General features: G+C 41.2%; 1 protein-coding gene across 1 annotated transcript in view; it reads left to right on the forward strand.

Moving 5' to 3' along the window:
- OTUD7A (OTU deubiquitinase 7A) overlaps positions 1-22,067 on the forward strand; it is a 373,673-nt gene that overhangs the window by 187,124 nt on the left and 164,482 nt on the right. The window lies entirely within an intron of this gene.

Genomic DNA, 22,067 nt, shown 5'->3' on the forward strand with positions numbered 1-22,067 from the left:
TCAGGAAGATACTGAGAGGCAGAATTGTATAGTTACAATTCTATATATGTATTCTATATTAAAATATGTATTCTATATTAAAAACAATTTTAGATACTAAAAAAAATGGCCGCTCTTGACCTCACCACTAGCCCAATATTCCCCTACTACCAGTGTTAAAAACTACCAATTTCACTTCACCAGGACTTGATGTTTTCAGGCTTTTGTTCCCTTGTCAATTTGATACATGAGGGCGTGGGTGAGGGTGGTTAGTGGGTATCTTGTCTAATTTGTATTTTTGTCATTATGACTAAGGTTGATTCTAGTCATTTGAGTTTCCTGTAAATTGCACATTCATGTAATATGTTGATTTTTTAATTGGTCCATTGAATACCAATCCCTTGTTTTTGTGTTTTTTCCAAAATTTCTTGTTCTGTTATATAACTTTAAAATACCTATTTTTTTTATCATATAGAACTTTGTTAATTGTCTTTGGTTTTTGCTATTATCGGTTTTATCAAATTTGTTTTGATGGTGTATTAGTCTGTTTTTACACTGAAATAAAGAGCTGCCCAAGACTGGGTAATTTATAAAGGAAAGAGGTTTAATTAGCTCATAGTTCAGCATGGCTGAGGAGTCGTCAGGAAACTTACAATCATGGCGGAAGGTGAAGGGGAAGCGAGGCACATTCTTTACAGGGCAATAGGAAGGAGAAATGCAAGCAGGGGAAATGTGAGACACTTACAGAGCCATCACATCTCATTAGAATTCACTCACTATCATGAGAACTCACTCACTGTCATGAGAACAGCATGGGAGAAACCTCCTCCATGATCCAGTGACCTTCACCTGGTCCCACCCTTGACACATGGGGATTACAATTCAGATAAGATTTTGGGTGGGGACATAGCCAAACCATATAATTCCACACCTGGCCCCTTCCAAATCAAATCTTGCATTCTCACATTTCAAGACACAATGATGCCTTTCCAACAATCCCCTAAAGTCTTAACTTATTCCAGCATTAACCCAGAAGTCTAAGTCCAAAGTCTCATCTGAGACAAGGCAAGTCCCTTCTCCCTATGAGCCTGTAAAGTCAAAAGCAAGTTAGTTACTTCCTAGATGCAATGGGAGTGCAAGCGTTGGGTAAATACAGCCATTCCAAATTGGAGAAATTAGCCAAAACAAAGGGGCTGCAGACCCCATGCAAGTTCAAAATCCAGTAGGGCATTCTTAAACCTTAAAGTTCCAAAATGATCTCCTCTGACTCCATGTGTCACATCCAGGTCATGCTGATGCAACAGGTGGGCTCCTATGGCCTTGGGCAGCTCCATCCCTGTGATTTTGCAGGGTGTAGACCCCCTCCTGGCTGCTTTCACAGGCTTGTGTTGAGTGTCTGCGACTTTTCTAGGTGCACAGTGCGAACTGTTGGTGGATCTACCATTCTGGGATCTGGAGGATGGTGGCCCTCTTCTCACAGCTCCACTAAGCAGTGCCTCTGTGGGGACTCTGTGTGGGGGCTGTGACCCCACATTTCCCCTCTGCACTGCCCTAGCAGAAGTTCTTCATGAGGGCTCTGCACCTGCAGCAAACTTTTGCCTGGACATCCCAGCATTTCTGTACATCCTCTGAAATCTAGGCAGAGGTTCCCAAACCTCAATTCTTGACTTCTGTGCACCTGCAGGCCCAACACCACATGAGAGCTGCCAAGGCTTGGTGCTTGCACCCTCTGAAGCAACAACCTGAGCTGTACATTGGCCCCTTTTAGCCACAGCTGGGACGCAGGGCACCAAGTCCTGAGACTGCACAAAGCAGCAAGGCCCTGGGGCTGACCCACAAAATCATTTTTTTCCTCCTAGGTCTCCTGGCTTGTGATGCAAGGGGCTGCTGTGAAGACCTCTGACATGCCCTGGAGACATTTTCCCCATTGTCTTGGTGATTAACATTTGGCTCCTCACTACTTATGTACATTTCTACAGCCAGCTTGAGTTACTCCTCAAAAAAAAAAAAACATGTTTTTTTTTTCTATCACATATTCAGGCTGCAAATTTTCTGAACTTTTATGCTCTGCTTCCTTTTAAATATAAGTTCCAGTTCCAAACCAAATCTTTGTGAATGGATAAAACTAAATGCTTTTAAGAGCACCAAGTCATCTCTTGAATGCTTTGCTGCTTAAAAATTTCTTCCACCAGATACCCTGAATCATCTCTCTCAAGTTTAAAGTTCCACAGATGCCTGGGGCAGGGGCAAAATGCCACCAGTCTCCTTGCTAAAGCATAAAAAGGGTCACCTTTGCTCCATCTGGGATCCCCTCATCTCCATCTGGGATCCCCTCAGCCTGGACTTGATTGTCCATCTTACTGTCAACGTTTTGGTCAAAGCCATCAGCAAGTCTCTAGGAAGTTCCAAACTTCCCCACATCTTCCTGTCTTCTGAGCCCCCTCCAAACTGTTCCAACCTCTGCCTGTTACCCAGTTCTAAAGTGGCTTCCACATTCTTGGGTATGTTTATAGCAGCACCCAACTCTCTGTGGTACCAATTTACTCTATTAGTCTGTTTTGATGCTGCTGTAAAGAACTGCCTGAGACTGGGTAATTTACAAAGGAAATAAGTTTAATTGGCTCACAGTTCAGCATGGTTGGGGAGTCCTTAGGAAACTTACAATCATGGTGGAAAGTGAAGGGGAAGCAAGGCACCTTCTTTACAGGACAGCAGGAAGGAGAAATACAAGCAGGGGAAATGCCAGGCACTTGTAAAAACCATCAGATCTCATGAAAACTCACTCATTATCATGAGAACAGCATGGGGGAAACCACCCCCATGAGCCAATTTCCTCCACCTGATCCCACCCTTGACACGTGGGGATTATGGGGATTACAATTCAAGATGATGTTTTGGGTGGGGACACAGCCAAACCATATTAGACAGACCTTCACTTTTTAGCTCTTACAAAAGCTTTATCTGTTAGGGCTGGCTAAATGCTAAAACAAACATCCCCACAAATCTCAGCACTTTAACACAAGGCAGGTTTATTTCTTGCCATGTGCCAGCCTGATAGGGACCATACCATCATGTAGGGACTCACATTTCTCCCATCTAGCAGTTCTACTATCCCCTGGGGTCACTGACTTTCTGCTGAATCCTCTCTAATGAGCTGACGTGGCAAATAAGAGATAAAGGAGAAGTGGGGATGCCGTGGGAGATTGGGGCCAGGCCTGGAAATGGCTCATTCCTTCCATGCCATATTCTATTTTCATGGGACTTAAGTCACATGGCCACACCTTGGTTGGCCTTGAGAGGCCAAGAAATGTGATCTAGAAACACAAAGGCAAGGGCCTTGGTCAACATCAGGCAGGGTCTCCAGCATACTTTTCTACCACAAGGTCATAAATGTATTCACCTATACTTTTCTCTGGCACACTTACAGTTTTACTTCTTCTCTATGTGTATTTAATTCCTGTGGAATTTGTTGGTCAGTGATAGAATGTAGGGAATCTTGCTTTATTTTTTCCGAATGGATTTCCAACTTATTTTATAAATTTTATAATGTGGTCCTTTTCCCACAGGATTCTCAGAAATTTGGGATTCCTTATGTGTGTCATTCTGTCAGTTAGCGATGCTTTCAGCTTCGTCGGAGATGTTTAATTTCACAAGACAGAGTTGGGAGCCAGTGCACGATTGGGTTGGCTGCTCAGTGATGTCATGGCAGCATCTTCCAGGTTCTCTTGGCCCATCCCTCATGGTCACAGGCCAGCACAGCTTCTCATATCACATCTCTTCAAAGTGGGAGTGTTCTATGCATGCCCCTTTTCTTAGGAAAGCAAAACTTGCCAAAAGTAGCCTAGAAGATTTCCTATTGCATTTTGGCAGCTCATGGAGGAGAAAGAACTGGCCACATGGATACTTTTAGCTGCAGGAAAAACTGGGAAAGCAGATATCAGAATTGTCTTGATTCACTTAGCCCAATCATCAGCCCATATATTAAGCCCGTGGACTTCCTACATGGGGCGGAGCACGTTGTAGCCGTGAGCACACGGACTGCCTACGTGGGGCCAAGCACGTTGTAGCCATGAGCAAAAGCAAAGGCTGTTAGTGATAAGGAAGGGGAATGGGTATTAGATGGGAAGTTAAGGGCATCTGCCATTATCATATACCAAATTCTCTCTCTTTCCCTGCTACCCTCACACATCTCTGCATTTTCTGTTCTCCTTCACAAGTCCATGTGTCTCTGTCTGCCCTGTGTACCCATCACTTTAGTCACAATATCTTTATGTGTGAAGTGTAGGAGAACGAACATCCAGCTTATTGTTCATCAAAATTGTCTTGGAATTACTGGCTTATTCTTCTAAGTTTTAGAAACTGTTTGTCAGCTTCCACGAAAAATTCTGTATTGATTGCATTCCATTTATTATACATATTAGAGAGGAACTGGCATCTTAACAATATAGTCTTCCCATCCATTTATGTAAGTTCTCTTTCTATACCTCATTAAAGATTTATTGTTTTCTGCAGAGGAAAAAAAAATAAAGGTTTCCTTCTTTTTGTGTGTTTTTCCTAATTAACTTACAGGATATTTGGTGAGGAGGGTTGGTTGGCTATTATGAAATAGATCTTTTTGTGTTGTTTTTAAAATTCTAACTTGGCTAATGTTGACATGTAGGAAAAGTGTTGATTTTTGGATGTTGATCTTGTTCCAGCCATTTAAAATGTTCTCATTTGATGTAATACTTAGTCATGAGTTTGTTCTAAACCTTGATGGAAATGCTTCTAAAGTGTTCATTATTAGGTGTGATAAGTCCTAAAAAATTAGAATCAGTATCATTTAATAAGTAGAAAAAGCTTCCTTCTATTCCTGGTTTATTTCAACTTGGTATAATGAATAATTGTGGGCTTTTTGGCATCTTTTAAGATGACCATATGGTTTTTCTCCTCAAATTTGTTAAGATAGTGTATTGGCATGAGAATCATGTTTGGCCATTAGTAACAGAGAGAAAACATGGCAGATTTAACAAGAGGGGAATTCACTTCTCTCACATATGTGAGAATGAGGCATTCCAGGGTTGGTAATGGCATCTCCAGAACCCCACACACTTATCTCCTTCCACCCTAATAACCCCCACTACCAAGCACCCAAGATGGCTGCAGCAGCTCCAAGGCTCTAATTTGTCTCTTTATGTCTTTTTCTATCTTTTGGACTCATTAGCTAATCTTTAATTTTAAGTTGTACATCTATGTTTATAAATGGTATTTGCCTTGGGTTTTTTTTTTTCCTATTGCCTCTTTTCTAGTTTAGACATCTGAGTCATTTTACCTTTATCTGTCAATTAGGAATCCATTCAGCTACAAGTAACCAGACATTTGACTTAGCTGGCTTGAAAAAATAGATACTTAGATGAGAAGTAAAATAAGAAGTCCAGGGGTGGACTGTCTACGGCTGGTGCAAGTGTTCCATGATACCATCGGAAATAGCTTCCTACTCCACCCAACTTTTGTTGGATTTTGTCCTTTTGCATCATGTTTTATACTCCCAGAATGGTGGGTGGACTTGTAGATGTTATTTCCTCACTCAAGGCAGAAAGAAGGGGAAAGGCAAAATGAGAAAGGACTATTCCATTTAAGCCTGTCTCTTTCAGGTAAGCAAGTGCTTTCCTCTAAACCCAACCAGTTGGAAACCCAACCATTTCCATCAAGTAGACTGAATCATCGCCCAGCATGGCACATGCAAATTGGTGAATCACAGGTTGGGGAATAGCCGGCTGTTACCAATTGCAATTCATTCCTGGGTACTAGCAATTTTGTCTGTCTTTTCTGAAATCCAGGGTCTCAACTGCTCCCTGATAAACCAAGATTCAGTCTGCAGTAGGTACAAGGGTATGCAGTGGATAACATCTAAGAAGTTGGGCTAGCACCTGCCCACTGCCTTCTAGGCTCTGGATGCCAATTTTTTCTATCTTCATTTATTTTCCTAAAGCATATGTCATTCCTGTCAGTTCTCTCCTCTGAAACTCTCGGCCTCCCATTGGCCTCATAACATAGGTGAGCTACTCACCCTGGCAGCTGCCAGGTCTGGCCCTCACCTTCACCCCCAGCCTCTTGGCCACTGGCTCTCCTGGGCACACCAGGATATCTGTGCCTGGCCACCACCCCTGTTGCTCATCCAGTCCGGAATGCCCTCTTTGCACTTTTCCTTAATCCTCCTCAAAAATTTAACTTACCTTCAGCTGTCTTCATCTGCCAGGCACAGAGAACTGTTCCTTTCTCATATTCCAATGGGTTTCTTGTAAGCAATATTAGAGGATTGATTCCAATCTAGATGGAATTTTGGTTATTTTCATGTCTGCCCATCAGAATGGAGTATGAAGGTAGGTTTAGTGTTTTTAGTTTCCTTTTGTTCATTTATTCAGCATACTTATTATCTGGTATATTCCAGCTTGTGGTGATGTTAAGACAAATAAAATGTGAACTCTGTCCTCCAGGGCAGCCTTCACAGAGAGGAGAAGGAGGCAAGTAGGTTGGGGTGACAGCTCAATGCACAAGGTGTGCCCCACCATTTGTCACAATGACAATGGCAGGCCAGGAAGAGAGGCTGACCCATTAGCCTGTCTTTTCCTTGAAAAGAAGGTGCCTTTACCCAGAAGAACTGGTTTAATGATTGGAATCAATAGTAAAAGTAGCAACCTGATTTGTAAGTTGTTTGGATTTTTTTTTAAACCCTTGTCAATGGCACATTGGTCTGATTCAGGCACGTATTTTATGCCAGTGTAACAGCTAGATTTGTGAGCCTGAAGAATAAAAACATAAATCTTTCAAAGCAAAGCGGCCTTGCAAGTATTCCAATGCTGAAGGTTTAGAATTGTCAGGCAAGCTCTGCTGCGCATTTTCAGGGATGAGATAATCTCTGTGACATTGAGGTTCTCTTGTAAGGTGATCTTTTCAGGGTGTGGGCACATTACACTGTTGCAAGATTGTAGTTGTCTACAAGTCAGAACAAGTGTCACCATGTTTCGTGGCCTTACAAAGTTCACTTTTGTGTTTAAGTCTTTTCTTCAAAACTATTGATTATTATTCCTTGTGGATTCTTTAGGAATTGTCTACAAACTATCCCAAATTTAGAATGGTTGGACTTAGGATTTTCTAACTTTAGGATAAGTTTCTTGGGAGGGTTACCCCATCATAAGTCAAGGAGCATCTGGACTTATGATGCTTCAACCTATTTCAACTTTAAGGTGGATTTATTGGAATATTACATTCATTTTCAACTTACTATATTTTCAGCTTAAGATAAGTTTATTGGTATATAACCCCATCATAAATTGAAGAGCATTTGTAGTTTTTATGAACAGTCTGTAACCCTTTTGGGATCGTAAGCCCATGACTGTAATGACAGCTGTACACTTACTGTCATAGGAAGAACCCTGGAAGAATTCTATATGCGATTGATGAGTATATCATTTCAGTGCACACAGGAGAAAACTTCAGTAGGTCCTACACTTACTGCTGTTCCCAAAGATGTAAATTTTAGTAGAGACTTTTCTTCCATCTTTCCATACTGGGAGAAAACTATGAAAAGGTACAACAGAGTGAGTGTCACCTAAGGAAATGTTTTGCTTCCAGTCATGCATCTATGCACATAATATATGTCAAAGGCACCAGATGTTTTGACTTGACACCTTTTGAAGACACCCTGTTCCATTGTAAAGGGATGGTATTGTGTGACGGAATAATGGTGACTTTTGGATCAAAGTGAGTCTATGTGGGAATCCTTACTCTGCCACTGGACACTCTGGGCTTTAGTAAAATGGAACAAAACCACTGTCCCTGTGGAATTGTTGCCTGTATGAGAGTTAACTTACCCTTAAAGCACTAAGCACGATCAATGTAATTGTGGGCACTCAGCAAGTAGCATTTATTTTCCTCAGTGAAATATATAGGGGATTTAGGCCCATGGGAAGAATCTTTTTAACTCCATTCAAATACATTTGAAAACCAGGTTAAGATGGATAAATCTCTAGAAAAATATGACACAATAAAATTAAACCATATAGAGATAGAAAGTCTGGGCAGAGCAATTTCCATAGGAAAAAATTCAAGGAAGTTGTAAAAGAGCTCCCGGAAAAAGAAGGACCAGGAACAGATTGATTTGTGGGCCAAATCTACCAACCTTCAGATATCAAATGGCCCTGGTGCTACTTAGGTTAATCCAGAGCATTGAAAAGAATGTGAAACTTTCCATTTTGTTTTATGTATATAATATTAACTATAAAACCTGACAAAGATTACACATAAAAGTAAAAACCATAGCTCAATCTAGTTTATTTATATTAATTTAAGAATTTTACAGAAAACCAAATGCCACATGTTCTTACTTAAAAGTGGGAGCTAAACAATGAGTACACATGGACTCAAAGAAAGGAACAACAGACACAGGGACCTACCTGAGGATGGAGGATGGGAAGAGGATGAGGATAAAAATACTCCCTAGTAGGTACTATGCTTATTACTTGGGTGGCAAAATAATCTGTACACCAAACCCCCATGACATGCAGTTTACCTGTATAACAAACCTGCACATGTCCCCCGAACCGAAAGTAAAAGTTAGAAAAAAATAAACAAGTATTATGGGAATCATTTAAAAAAGAGTTTTAAATAAAAATTAGCAAAACCAAATCAAAAAACACATAAAAAGAAACATCAATGAATGATTAAAGGAGATTTATTCCACTAACTTAGTTAGGTTCAGTATTAGGAAGCACATTAATATAACTCGTCATATTAGTAGATTTTATGAAAAAAAATAGTATGAAAGTCAACATCTATCCATGATAAAACCACTCAGTAGAAGAGGTTCATGGATACCTTTTAAACATGTGTGTGTCACTACCCAACTTCAAACTATACTACAAGTCTACAGTAGCCAAAACAGCATGATACTGCTACAAAAACAGACACACAGACCAATAGAACAGAATAGAGATCTCAGAAATAAGACCACACATCTGCAACCATCTGATTTTTGACAAAAACAAGCAGTGGGGAAAGGATTCCCTATTTAATAAATGATGCTGGCCGGGCGCGGTGGCTCAAGCCTGTAGTCCCAGCACTTTGGGAGGCCGAGACCATCCTGGCTAACACGGTGAAACCCTGTCTCTACTAAAAAATACAAAAAATTAGCCGGGCGAGATGGCGGGCGCCTGTAGTCCCAGCTACTCGGGAGGCTGAGGCAGAAGAATGGCGTAAACCTGGGAGGCGGAGCTTGCAGTGAGCTGAGATCGCGCCACTGCACTCCAGCCTGGGTGACAGAGCGAGACTCCGTCTCAAAAAAAATAAATAAATAAATAAATAAATAAACAATGATGGGAAAACTGGCTAGCCATATGCAGAAAATTGAAACTGGATCCCTTCCTTACACCTAATACAAAAATTAACTCAAGATGGATTAAAGATTTAAATGTAAAACCCAAAACTATAAAAACCCTAGAAGAAAATCTAGGCAATGCCATTTAGGACGGAGGCATGGGCAAAGATTTCATGACAAAAACATCAAAAGCAATTGCAATAAAAGCAAAGATTGGGATCTAATTAAATTAAAGAGCTTCTGTAAAGCAAAAGAAACTATTATCAGAGTGAACAGACAACCTACAAAATGGGAGAAGATTTTTATAATCCATGCATCTGACGAAGGTGTAATATCCAGAATCTACAAGGAACAAATTTACAAGAAGGAAACAAACAACCCCATTAAAAAGTGGGCAAAGGACGTGAACAGACACTTCTCAAAGGAAGACATTTAGGTGGCCAAAAACATATGAAATAGAGCTCAACATCGCTGATCATTACAGAAATGCAAAGCAAAACCACAATGAGATACCATCTCATGCTAGTCAGAATGACAATTATTAAAAAGTCAAGAAACAACAGATGCTGGCGAGGCTGTGGAGAAATAGGAATGCATTTACACTGTTGGTAGGAATGTAAATTAGATCAGCCGTTGTGGAAAACAGTATGGCAATTCCTCAAAGACCTAGAACCAGAAATACCATTTGACCCAGCAATCCCATTACTATATACACCCAAAGGAATATAAATCATTCTGTTATAAAGATACATGCATGTGTGTGTTCATTTCAGCAGTATTCACAATAGCAAAGACATGGAATCAACCCACATGCCCATCAATGATAGACTGGATAAAGAAAATATGGGATCTTCGTGGCAGACGGGAAGCAGGACTAGATTGCAGCTCTGACTCAGATGGACATAGCAGCATTCCAAAGCTTGCATCGTATTTCTAGCTCCAGATCTACTACAAGAACAAGCCAGCAATCCTGAGAGGACCCACAGACCCTCTGAAGGAAGCAGACTACTCCTGCAGGACCCAGGAGACACCCCAAATACTGTGAGTGCCCCACCTATGGAAGTGGAAAAGGGAGATCCTGCTCTCCCAAACACACACCCCCAATGGAGAAACTGAAGGTCTGTTTGCAGGAGAAGTATCCAGCCTTAACTGGAGCTGAGTCGGTTTAGAGAACTGAGTGAAATATAGGGGTAGATGAAGCAGTGGGAAAGGCCCTAGGAGCTCCCTGGGTCCCCAAGCAGGCCATTCCTACCTGGCACTACAGGGATCCTTCCGGAGGGAAGCCAGAGGATGGGGGGGGAAAACACCACAGGGAAAAGGGAGTCTCCAGCTGAACTTTGTAACAATTTGAACCGGGCGAGAAGCCCCTTTGCCAGAAGTCAGGGGAGGGTGCAAAATCTCCACAGGCGGGAAGTAGAACCAAGCCCTTTTCTTTTCCAGCTGGGAAGCAGGTAACCTGGGGCAGGTTCTCAGCTCTGCTTGCCCACTGCCTGGAAACAGACTTGGGACTGTTAGGGGAGGCACAGTTGGAGTGAGACCAGCCCTTCGGATTGCATGGGGGCTGGGTGAGGCCTGTGACTGCAGGCTTTCCCTCACTTCCCTGACAGCCTGCATGACTCAGCAGAGACAGTCCTAATCCTCATAGGTTCACAACTCCACTGACCTGGGAACCTCACCCTCATCCCCCACTGCAGCCGCAGCATGACGCACCCAAGGACAGTCTGAACTAAGACACACCCAACCCTACCCCCACCTGATGGGCCTTCCCTATCTACCCTGGTAGCTGAAGACAAATAGCATATAATATTGGGAGTTCTAGGGCCCCACCCACCACTGGTTCTTGTCCATACTACCACAGCTGATGCTCCCTGGAAAGTGCCACCTCCTGGCAGGTGGCCAACCAGCACAAAAAATAGAATATTAAACCACCAAAGCTAAGAACCCTTGCAGAGTCCATTTGACCCCACCACCAGCTCCAGGAGAACGGGTGCTAGTATCCACAGCTGAGAGACCCATAGACAGTTTGCATCACAGCTGAGAGACCCATAGATGGTTTACATCCTGTGCATTGTCCTGTGCAGACAATAGCCAGTACCAGTCTGGAGCCGGGTAGACTTGCTGGATGGCTAGACCCAGAAAAGAGACCACAATCACTGCAGTTCAGCTCACAGGAAACCACAACCATAGGAAAAGCAGGAGAGTGCTACATCAAGGGAACACACCATGAGAGAAAAGAATCTGAACACCAGCCTTCAGCCCTAGATCTTCCCTCTGGCAGAGCTTAACCAAATGAGAAGAAACCAAAAAACCAACCCTGGTAATATGACAAAACAACGCTCTTTAGTACTCCCCCAAAAATCACACTAGTTCACCATCAATGGATCCAAACCAAGAAGAAATCCCTGATTTACCTAAAAAATAATTCAGGAGGTTAGTTATTAAGCTAATCAGGGAGGCACCAGAGAAAGGCAAAGCCCAATGCAAGGAAATCCAAAAAACGATACAAGAAGTGAAGGGAGAAATATTCAAGGAAATAGACAGCATAAAGAAAAAACTATCAAAACTTCAGGAAACATTGGACACGCTTATAGAAATGCAAAATGCTCTGGAAAGTCTCAGCAGTAGAATTGAACAAGTAGAAGAAAGAAATTGAGAGCTCGAAGACAAGGTCTTTGAATTAACCCAATCCAACAAAGACAAAGAAAAAAGAATAAGAAAATATGAACAAAGCCTCCAAGAAGGCTTGGACTATGCTCAACAACCAAACTTAAGAATAATCGGTGTTCCTGAGGAATAAGAGATTTCTAAAAGCTTGGAAAAACATATTTGTGGGGAATAATCGAGGAAAACTTCCCTGGCCTTGCTAGAGACCTAAACATTCAAATACAAGAAGCACAAAGAACACCTGAGAAATTCATCTCAAAAAGATCATCACCTAGGCATATTGTCATCAGATTATCTAAAGTTCAGACGAAGGAAAGAATCTCAAGAGCTGTGAGACAGAAGCACCAGGTAACCTATAAAGAAAACCTGTCAGACTAACAGCAGATTTCTCAGCAGAAACCCTACAAGCTAGAAGGGATTGGGGCCCTATCTTCAGTATCCTCAAACGAAACCGTTTTCAGCTAAGAATTTTGTATGCAGCAAAACTAGGCGTCATAAATGATAGAAAGATACAGTTTTTCAGAAAATGCAGAGACAATTTGCCACTATCAAGCCACCACTAGAAGAACTGCTAAAAGGAGCTCTAAATCTTGAAACAAATCCTAGAAACATATCAAAACAAAACCTCTGTAAAGCATAAATCACACAGGATGTATAAAACAAAAATACAAGTTAAAAAGCAAAAACAAAAAACCAAGGTACACACAGGCAACAAATAGAACAATGAATGCAATGGTACCTCACATCTCAATAATAACATTGAATGTAAATGGCCTAAGTGCTCCACTTAAAATATGCAGAACTGCAAAATAAATAAGAACTCACCAATGAACTATCTGCTGTCTTCAGGAGACTTACCTAACACATAAGGACTCACATAAAGTAAAGGTGTTGAAAAAGGCATTTCATGCAAATGGACACCAAAAGCAAGCAGCAGTAGCTATTCTTAGACAAAACAAACTTTAAAGCAACAGCAGTTAAAAGAGACACAGAGGGACCGTTATATAATGGTAAAAGGCCTTATCCAACAGGAAAATATCACAATCCTAAACATATATGCACCTAACACTGGAGCTCCCAAATTTATGTAACAATTACTAACAGACATAAGAAATGAGATAGATGGCAACGCAATAATAGTGGGGGACTTCAATATTTCACTGACAGCACTAGACAGCTCATCAAGACAGAAAGTCAGAGAAACAATGGATTTAAATTGTACCTTGGAACAAATGGACTTAACAGATATATACAGAACATTTCATCCAACAACCACGGAATACACATTCTATACAACAGCACATGGAAGTTTCTCCAAGATAGTCCATATGATAGGCCACAAAACAAGTCTCAATAAATTTAAGAAAATTAAAGTATATCAGGCACTCTCTCAGACCACAGTGGAATCAAACTGGAAATCAATTCCGAAAGGAACCTTGAAAACCATGCAAATACATGGAAATTAAATAACCTGCTCCTGAATGATCATTGGGTCAAAAATGGAATCACGATGGAAATTTAAAAATCATTCAAACTCAATGACAATAGTGGCACAACCAATCTAACCTCTGGGACACAGCAAAGGGGATACTAATAGGAAAGTTCATAGCCCTAAACACCTATCAAAAAGAGTGAAAGGGCACAAACTGACATTCTAAAGTCACACCTCAAGGAACTAGAGAAACAAGAACAAACCAAACCCAAACCCAGCAGAAGAAAGGAAACAACCAAGATCAGAGCGGAACTAAGTGAAATTGAAACAACAAAAATAAAAATAGAAAAGATAAATGAAACAAAAGCTGGTTCTTTGAAAAGATAAATAAAATTGATAGACCACTAGCAAGATTAACCAAGAAAAGAAGAGAGAAAATCTAAATAACCTCATTAAGAAACAAACAGGAGATATTACACGACAGAAATACAAACAATGTGACACCACAGAAATGCAAAGGATTATTCAAGGCTACTGTGAACACCTTTACACACATAAACTAGAAAACCTAGAAGACATGGATAAATTCCTGGAAAAATACAATCCTCCTAGCTTAAATCAGGAGGAATTAGATACCCTGAACAGACTAATAACAAGCAGTGTGATTGAAATCTTAATTTAAAAATTACCAGCAAAAGAAGTCCAGGACCAGATGGATTCACAGCAGAATTCGACACTATTCCACAAGACAGAGAAAGAGGAAAGCCTCTCTAATGCATTCTATGAAGCCAGCCTCACCCTAATACCAAAACCGGGAAAGGACAAAAAAGAAAACTACGGACTGATACCCTTGCTGAACATAGATGCTCAAATCCTTAACAAAATACTGGCTAACAGAATCCAGCAACATATCACAAAGATAATCCACCATGATCAAGTGGGTTTCGTACCAGGGATGAAGGGATGATTTAACATATGCAAGTCAATAAATGGAGCATACCACATAAACAGAATTTAGAACAAAAATAACGTGATCATCTCAATAGATGCATAAAAAGCATTCAACAAAATCCAGCATCGCTTTGTGACTAAAACTCTCAGCAAAATCGGCATACAAGGGACATACCTCAATGTAATGAAAGCCATCTGTGACAAACCCACAGCCAACGTAATACTGAATGGGAAAAGTTGAAAGCATTCCCTCTGAGAACTGGAACAAGACAAGGATGCCCACTCTCAACACTCCTCTTCAACATAGTACTTTAAGTCCTAGCCAGAACAATAAGAAAAGAGAAATAAAGGGCATCCAAATTGGTGAAGAGGAAGTCTAACTGTCACTGTTTGCTGACAGTATGACTGATTGTTTACCTTGAAAACCCTAAAGACTCCTCCAGAAAGCTCCTAGAACTGATGGAAGAATTCAGCGAAGTTTCTGGATACACGATTAATGTACACAAATTGGTAACTCTTCTATACACCAGGAAAGACGAAGCAGAGAATCAAATCAATAACGCAACCTTTTTTATAACAGCTGCAAAAATAAAATAAAACACTTGGGAATATACCTAACCAAGGAGACGAAAGACCTCTACAAGGAAAACTACAGAACACTGGTGAAAGAAATCATAGATGACACAAACAAGTGGAAACACATCCCATGCTCATGGATGTGTAAAATCAGTGTTGTGAAAATGATCATACTGCCAAAAGCAATCTACATATTCAATACAATCCCCATCAAAATACTACCATCATTCTTCACAGAAATAGAAACAACAATTATAAAATTTATATGGAACCAAAAAAGAGCCTGCATAGCCAAAGCAAGACTAAGCAAAAAGAACAAATCTAGAGCATCATGCTACCTGATTTCAAACTATACTATAAGGCCATAGTCACCAAAACAGCTTGGTACTGGTATAAAAATGGGCACATAGAGTAATGGAAAACAATAGACAACCCAGAAATACACCCAAATACTTAACAGCCAACTGATCTTCAACAAAGCAAACAAAAGCATAAAGTGGGGAAAAGACACCCTTTTGAACAAACGATGCTGGGATAATTGGCTAGCCACATGTAGGAGAATGAAATGGGATCCTCATCTCTCATCTTATACAAAAATCAACTCAAGAGGGATTAATGACTTATATCTAAGACCTGAAACTATAAAAGTTCTGGAAGATAACATTGGAAAACCACTTGTAGACATTGGCTTAGGCAAGGATTTCATGAGCAAGGACCCAAAAGCAAATGCAATAAAAACAAAGATAAATACCTGGGACTTAATTAAACTAAAGAGTTTTTGTGTGGCAAAAGGAACAGCCAGCAGAGTAAACAGACAACCCGCAGAGAGGGAGAAAATCTTCACAATCTATACATTTGACAAAGGACTAATATCCAGAATCTGCAACAAACTCAAATCAGTAAGAAAAAAAAATCCCATCAAAAAGTGGGCTAAGGATATGAATAGACAGTTCTCAAACGAAGAGGTACAAATGGCCAACAAACATGGGAAAAAATGCTCAACATCTCTAATGATCAGGGAAATGCAAATCAAAACCACAATGTGATACCAGCTTACTTCTGCAAGAATGGCCGTAATAAAAAAAATCAACAAACAGTAGATGCTGGCATGGATGTGGTCAACAGGGAACACTTCTACACCGCTGGTGGGAATGTAAACTAGTGCAGCTACTATGAAAAACATTGTGGGGATTCCTTAAAGAACTAAAAATAGAACTACCATTTGATCCAGCAATCCCACTACTTGATAATCTACCCAGAGGAAAAGAAATCATTATACGAAAAAGATACTTGCACATGTGTGTTTGTAGCAGCACAATTCACAATTGCAGAATCATGGAACCAACCCAAATGCCATCAATCAATGAGTGGATAAAGAAACTGTAGTATATTTATACAATGGAATACTAGTCAGCCATAAAAAGAAATGAATTAACATCATTTGCAGTGACCTGGATGATATTGGAGACTATTTTTCTAAGTGAAGTAACTCAGGAATGGAAAACCAAACATCATATGTTCTCACTGATATGTGGGAGCTAAGCTATGAGGATGCAAAGGCGTAAGAATGATACAATGGACTTTGGGGATTTGGGGAGAAGGATGGGATGGGGGCAAAGGATAAAAGACTACAAACAGGGTTCTGTGTATACTGCTCAGGTGATGGGTGCACCAAAATCTCACAGATTGCCACTGAAGAACTTACTCGTGTAACCAAACACCACCTGTACCCCAATAACTTATGGAAAATTTTTTTTTAAGTTTAAAGAAAATGTGCATATACACCATGGAATACTATGCAGCCATAAAAAGGAATGAGATCATGTCCTTTGCAGGGACATAGTTGGAACTGAAAGCCATTATCCTCAGCAAACTAACACAGGAACAGAAAACCAAACACCACATGTTCTCACTTATAAGTGAGAGCTGAACAATGAGAACACGTGGACACAGGGAGGGGAACAACACACACTGGGGCCTGTTGGGGGGATGGGGGGATGGTGAGCATCAGGATAAATAATGCATGCAGGGCTTAATACCTAGGTGATGGGTTGATAGGTGCAACAAACCACCATGGCACACCTTTACCTATGTAACAAACCTGCACATCCTGCACATGTATCCTGGAACTTTAAATTTTTAAAAACTTGTGTGTGTGTGTGTGTGTGTGTGTGTATGTGTGTGTGTGTGTTTAGCCCAAGACCCAACACTCAGCATCTTTTTCAGTGTGGAAACACCAAAGTTGTTCCCACTAAAGTTAGGAGCAAAGCAAAGATGCCCATAACTTGTCATAATATGTAATATTATATTGAATGCATTAATCAAGGAAATCAGACAGGATTGGAAGATAGAGAGGTACTCCATCTCAAAAAAAAAAAAGTTAACACAAACTATATTTGCATTTGATATGATTGTGTATCTGGAATACTAAAAAAAATTATAGAAAATTGCTATAAATTGTAAGAATTTAGTAAAATAGCAAGATATAAATTTAGCACAGAGAAATCAATAGCTTTGATTCAAGCAGGAGAAATGGAAAGAGTAACTGTAATATGCTGTCATTCCTGATTTTATTAAGAACTAGGATTTGGCGAGGGAAGGAGGTTCATCTGTCAGAGAGATTAGGTTAAGTAAAAACTCTGAAGTCTTCTATTTGAATTGGAAATATTAGAATGAACTCAAAATTTAGTCTTTATTAAAACAAACATATTTCTTAGCTCTCCAAGAAGTCCTGTAAACGATGACTAAACCACTAGTTATGGGTACACCAAGCACCCAGATTGTGGTCTTGAAAAACCATTCTCAATAAAGAAGACTCATAGTTCTTTGGAGAAATGTTGAATTCTAGATCCGGAACAGTAAATGTAGAAAAGGGACCTGAAACATTTTGTCACCGAAGATACATAGAAAAGACTCTGTCAGCTATGCTAGTGTCAAGGGAACTTATTCAGAACTTAAGCATCAATAAAGACAACAACTGCTCTATATTGGACAGATCAAAATGCATAAAATATGTTTAAATCGAGGAATGCAAAATATTTTAAAAAAAGAAGTAACAAATTGATCCCATTGAAGGAAGCTAGTGAACCAACTTGTCCAAGTAAAATGATGAATTAAAAGGTCATAAATAAAGCATCCATCTTGCCTTTTCTATTAGATGTCTACCACTGGGTGACCAAATAGTAGATTAGTAGAAGTTTCCCTTTAAGAATTCCAGCTAATAAAGAATGAATGAAAGAATTGTACTGCCAGTATATGCAACCCCTCTTGAATTGCTGGGTCTAGGCAATGATCATCAGTGGCTGCTACCATCACAGGCAGAGACAGATACTCAGCGCCTACTGATGGAAGAAGACAGCACCAAAATGTGCCCCAAATGGAACCTGAATCTGATTGAGCCTTATATCCCAGTGCTGATTTACATGAAATAGAGAGGACAGAGGAGCACGTGACATGGCACCAGAGGAGCAATCAGTAAAAGCCAGATGATAGCAAACTCTAGAGAAAAATATATACATCAGATTTTTCAACAAACAGAGGAAAAAAGACGGAGGCAAAATCTGTAGATTAAAAAAGACGTATCAACCAATTACAGTAAGAGATCTTACTTGAATTCTGATTCAAGTAAGATGAACAACAAACTGAAAAACTAAATATGTGAACTTACAACGTTTGATATCATTGGAAATTTGCACACTGGAAATTTGCACAATGGATATTTTTCATTCTTAAATGAAGAATTATTGTTAATTTTGAGGTGGGATTATGGTACTGGGGTTATGTTGTAAAGGGTCTTTGAGAGAGAGAGATGGAAGTAGTTGTGGATGAAATAATGTGTTACCTGGAATTTGCTTCCAAATGATGTGAGCAGGGGAAGGGTTGGAGATAGAGAAGGAGCATGGTTGGCTAAGAGTTGATCATTGTCGTGCCTGAGGGATGGGTGCATTGGCTTTAATATACTTTTCTGTCTACTTTTATGCATATTTAAATATTTATTGGAAAAATATTTTTAAAATATATACCATTACTTAATTCTGTGTTCTCCTTGTTAGCCTAAAAATCTAAGCTCAAGAGTAGACAGACTGGGATGTTGAGGTGCCATTCACAATTTCTAGTGCCCCACTTTCTCCTGTCATTTAAACTACTGTTTAACTCGTATTAAGAACCATTGAAGAATTTGATATGTCATTGATGAGTATATCATTTCAATGCCTGTAGGACAAAAATCCAGTAGATCCTACACTTACTGCTAATCCCAAAGGTATACATTTTAGTAGAGACTTTACTTCCATCTTTCCATGCTAGGAGAAAATTATGAAAAAGTACAATTGAGTGAGTGTCAACTAAGGAAATGTTTTGCTTCCAGTCATGCATCTATGCACGTATTTTATTTTAAAGGCACCAGATGCTCTGAGAGCCGGCACAAGGCCCAGTCATGGCCCCTGAACAGAAGGCATGTCTCCCTCCCATTGAGCCCATTGGGTGTCCAGCCCAGGGCACCCGCTGGACAAGTGAAATGGGCTCAGTGCCCACACGTGTGCCTTCTCCGAGCCCCAGGTGCAAGTGGTGGGCCCCAGCACTGCCCACTGTTGCTGCTGGGACCTTCCTCGGTTCCCACTAGACAATGCGTTTGAGAGTATCAGCTTCACCAAGGGGAAAACTAAAGAGTGAAATGATCCTGCAACAATGCGAAGAACTTCAGTGTGCCCCACAGACTTTCCCAGAGCCTCTTCTGTTTGATTTTCACACAGCCCGATCTGTCACTGTCTGGCCAAACCTCTCTTCTTACTCCTCAGTAAGAAGCACCTCCCGTCTCCTCACCCAGGGCTTTTTACGTTGAATTTCCTGGAGAAATTGCTTCATCACAGTCCAAATTGCTCTTAGACTCATCTTTATCTCTAGCTTGCATTGTGGAGGTTATGTAAGTAATATACGTGGCCAAGCTTAAATGATGATGTGCTCTATGCATTGGAATGTTTGGCAGAGCCAAACTTCCCAGAACTCATGCCCCCGCACTGAAAGACACTGGGCTTTCTTACCTTTCATCTGAACCATGAAAATGCTCTGGAAGATGTGTTTCCCTAATGTGGCATCCACTGAAGCCTTTGTCCCCTAGTGCGCCACACTTGCCCAAGGTCACAATGGCATCTGGCAAAGGATGAGCCACACATGCAGGCTCCTAGAGTGTTGACATCTGAGTTGAGACGGCCAATTCATTTCACCAGGGAAGCCCAGGCATCTGATCTCCTCACCAGGGTGGGCTTCCTCGCCAGGCCAGACAGGATGAATGCATGCCTGACCTTTTTTCATGTTTAACCATTCACCCGCTTAACAGGGATGTATAAATGTATGGGTAGTCAAGGGCGGATTCTCAGTACCAGAACAGTACATTTGCCTATTGTTTTAATCTATGTCAATGGTAATAATAGTAATAGTGCGTGTTCTTTCAGTATCATCTCATCTCACTGTATCCTTACTGCAATTCTAAAGAGGCAGAGTTGTTCTCCCCCTCATTGCTCAGATGTGACAACCAAGGCTTCAATAAGTGAAGTGGCCTTTCCAGGGTTGCAGGGGCTTTGCACCCAGCCAGGCCATCAGCTCCCAAGCCTGCGCTCGACCCCAGATCTGTTCATCCACCCCTCTGTTCCCTTATCCCTGTGTTCAGTGTGCTGTATCATCAAACAGACCTGATGAAAGCAAGCTCCTGCTCCCCACTCATTTGCATGCCCCTGCCCGTGGCCCTCGCTGGCCCTCTCTGAAGTCAATCTCTCTGGCTGTGATGGGTGTTCACTCGGCTGCCTCCGAACCACCTGCCTCCCAGGCAGCAGCTCTGAGCTCATGCCAAGGCCCGGCAACCCTGTGGAGCCAGGGGCAAAGGAGGAATAGTCATGCTGACCTTGCCTTCATTTAAAAGGCTGATATTTTGTTCATCAAGGATATTTTTGCACTAATTTTTATTTTTACAAATATAGCACTAAAATGTTGTTTATGTTGATTCCTGAGTGTTTTTGCATCCCCTTAGATTCTGCAGCAGTGGCAGGTGCCGCCTCGCCTCACCTTAGTTTTGGCCCTGGTGTGTGCCAGGCACTGTGACCAGGAGGATAGAAAGGAGGATGAAGTAGATCCCAGCTCTCAGGCAGCTGGCCCTCTGTTGAGAGAGATTTTAAAGGCATTCACTACCCTGTTCGCTGCCCTGGGAGTGAAGAGTAACCTCCAGGCATTCATTCACCCATAGTCTTCCTGTACCTGTCCCCAGGGTTCAGACCACAAGCCTCTGCCACCATCTCCCAGTGTTCATTCTCCATCTACCCATTTTATTGCCTTCCAGTGTCCGATTATCACATCTACAGACAAATATAATACAGCAATGTTTTATTTGAGCTTCATTGAAACAGAAGTTTGTTTATTTATTTATTTATTGGAGATGGAATTTCACTCTTGTTGTCCAGGCTGGAGTACAGTGGCACGATCTCGGCTCACTGTAACCTCTGCCTCTCGGGTTCAAGCGATTCTCCTACCTCAGCCTCCCAAGTAGCTGAGATTACAGGCACCTGCCACCACACCTGGCTTTTTTTTTTTTTTTTTTGTATTATTAGTAGAGACAGGGTTTTACCATGTTGGCCAGGCTGCCCTCAAACTCCAGACCTCAGGTGATCCACCAGCCTCGGCCTCCCAAAGTGCTGGGATTACAGGTGTAAGCCACCATACCTGGCCAAAACAGAAGTTAATGAAAAATGGATCCTGAGGCAGTTTGGGTCTTTATCCTGCTACACCTCTGTCTTGCAATTTTGCTCTCTCTGGTTGGACCAGTTCCTCCACTAAGTGTCTTCCAAATCCAGCAGTTGGTCTTTGAGACCTGTGTGTGTGTGTCTGTCTCTTTCTGCTTACTGGGGAGCTCCTGGGGAGGCTCAGGGGGCTCATAGTTCCCACACAGTCCCTGCAGTCATGGCCGGAACAGATTAGCAGCTCCATGAAGGTTGCTTAAGTGAGAAATGAACACTGCAACCTCAGATACAGGAAGGAAGATGGAATTGAAGGCAGGAGCCCCCGCCAGTTTAACCCTCTGTGATTCCAAGCCAAGGCACTAGAGGTAGGCCCCTTATTCCTGCC

This window comes from Rhinopithecus roxellana, chromosome 5 (genome assembly GCF_007565055.1).
Source record: "Rhinopithecus roxellana isolate Shanxi Qingling chromosome 5, ASM756505v1, whole genome shotgun sequence".
In the NCBI taxonomy this organism is placed as follows: Eukaryota; Metazoa; Chordata; class Mammalia; order Primates; family Cercopithecidae; genus Rhinopithecus; species Rhinopithecus roxellana.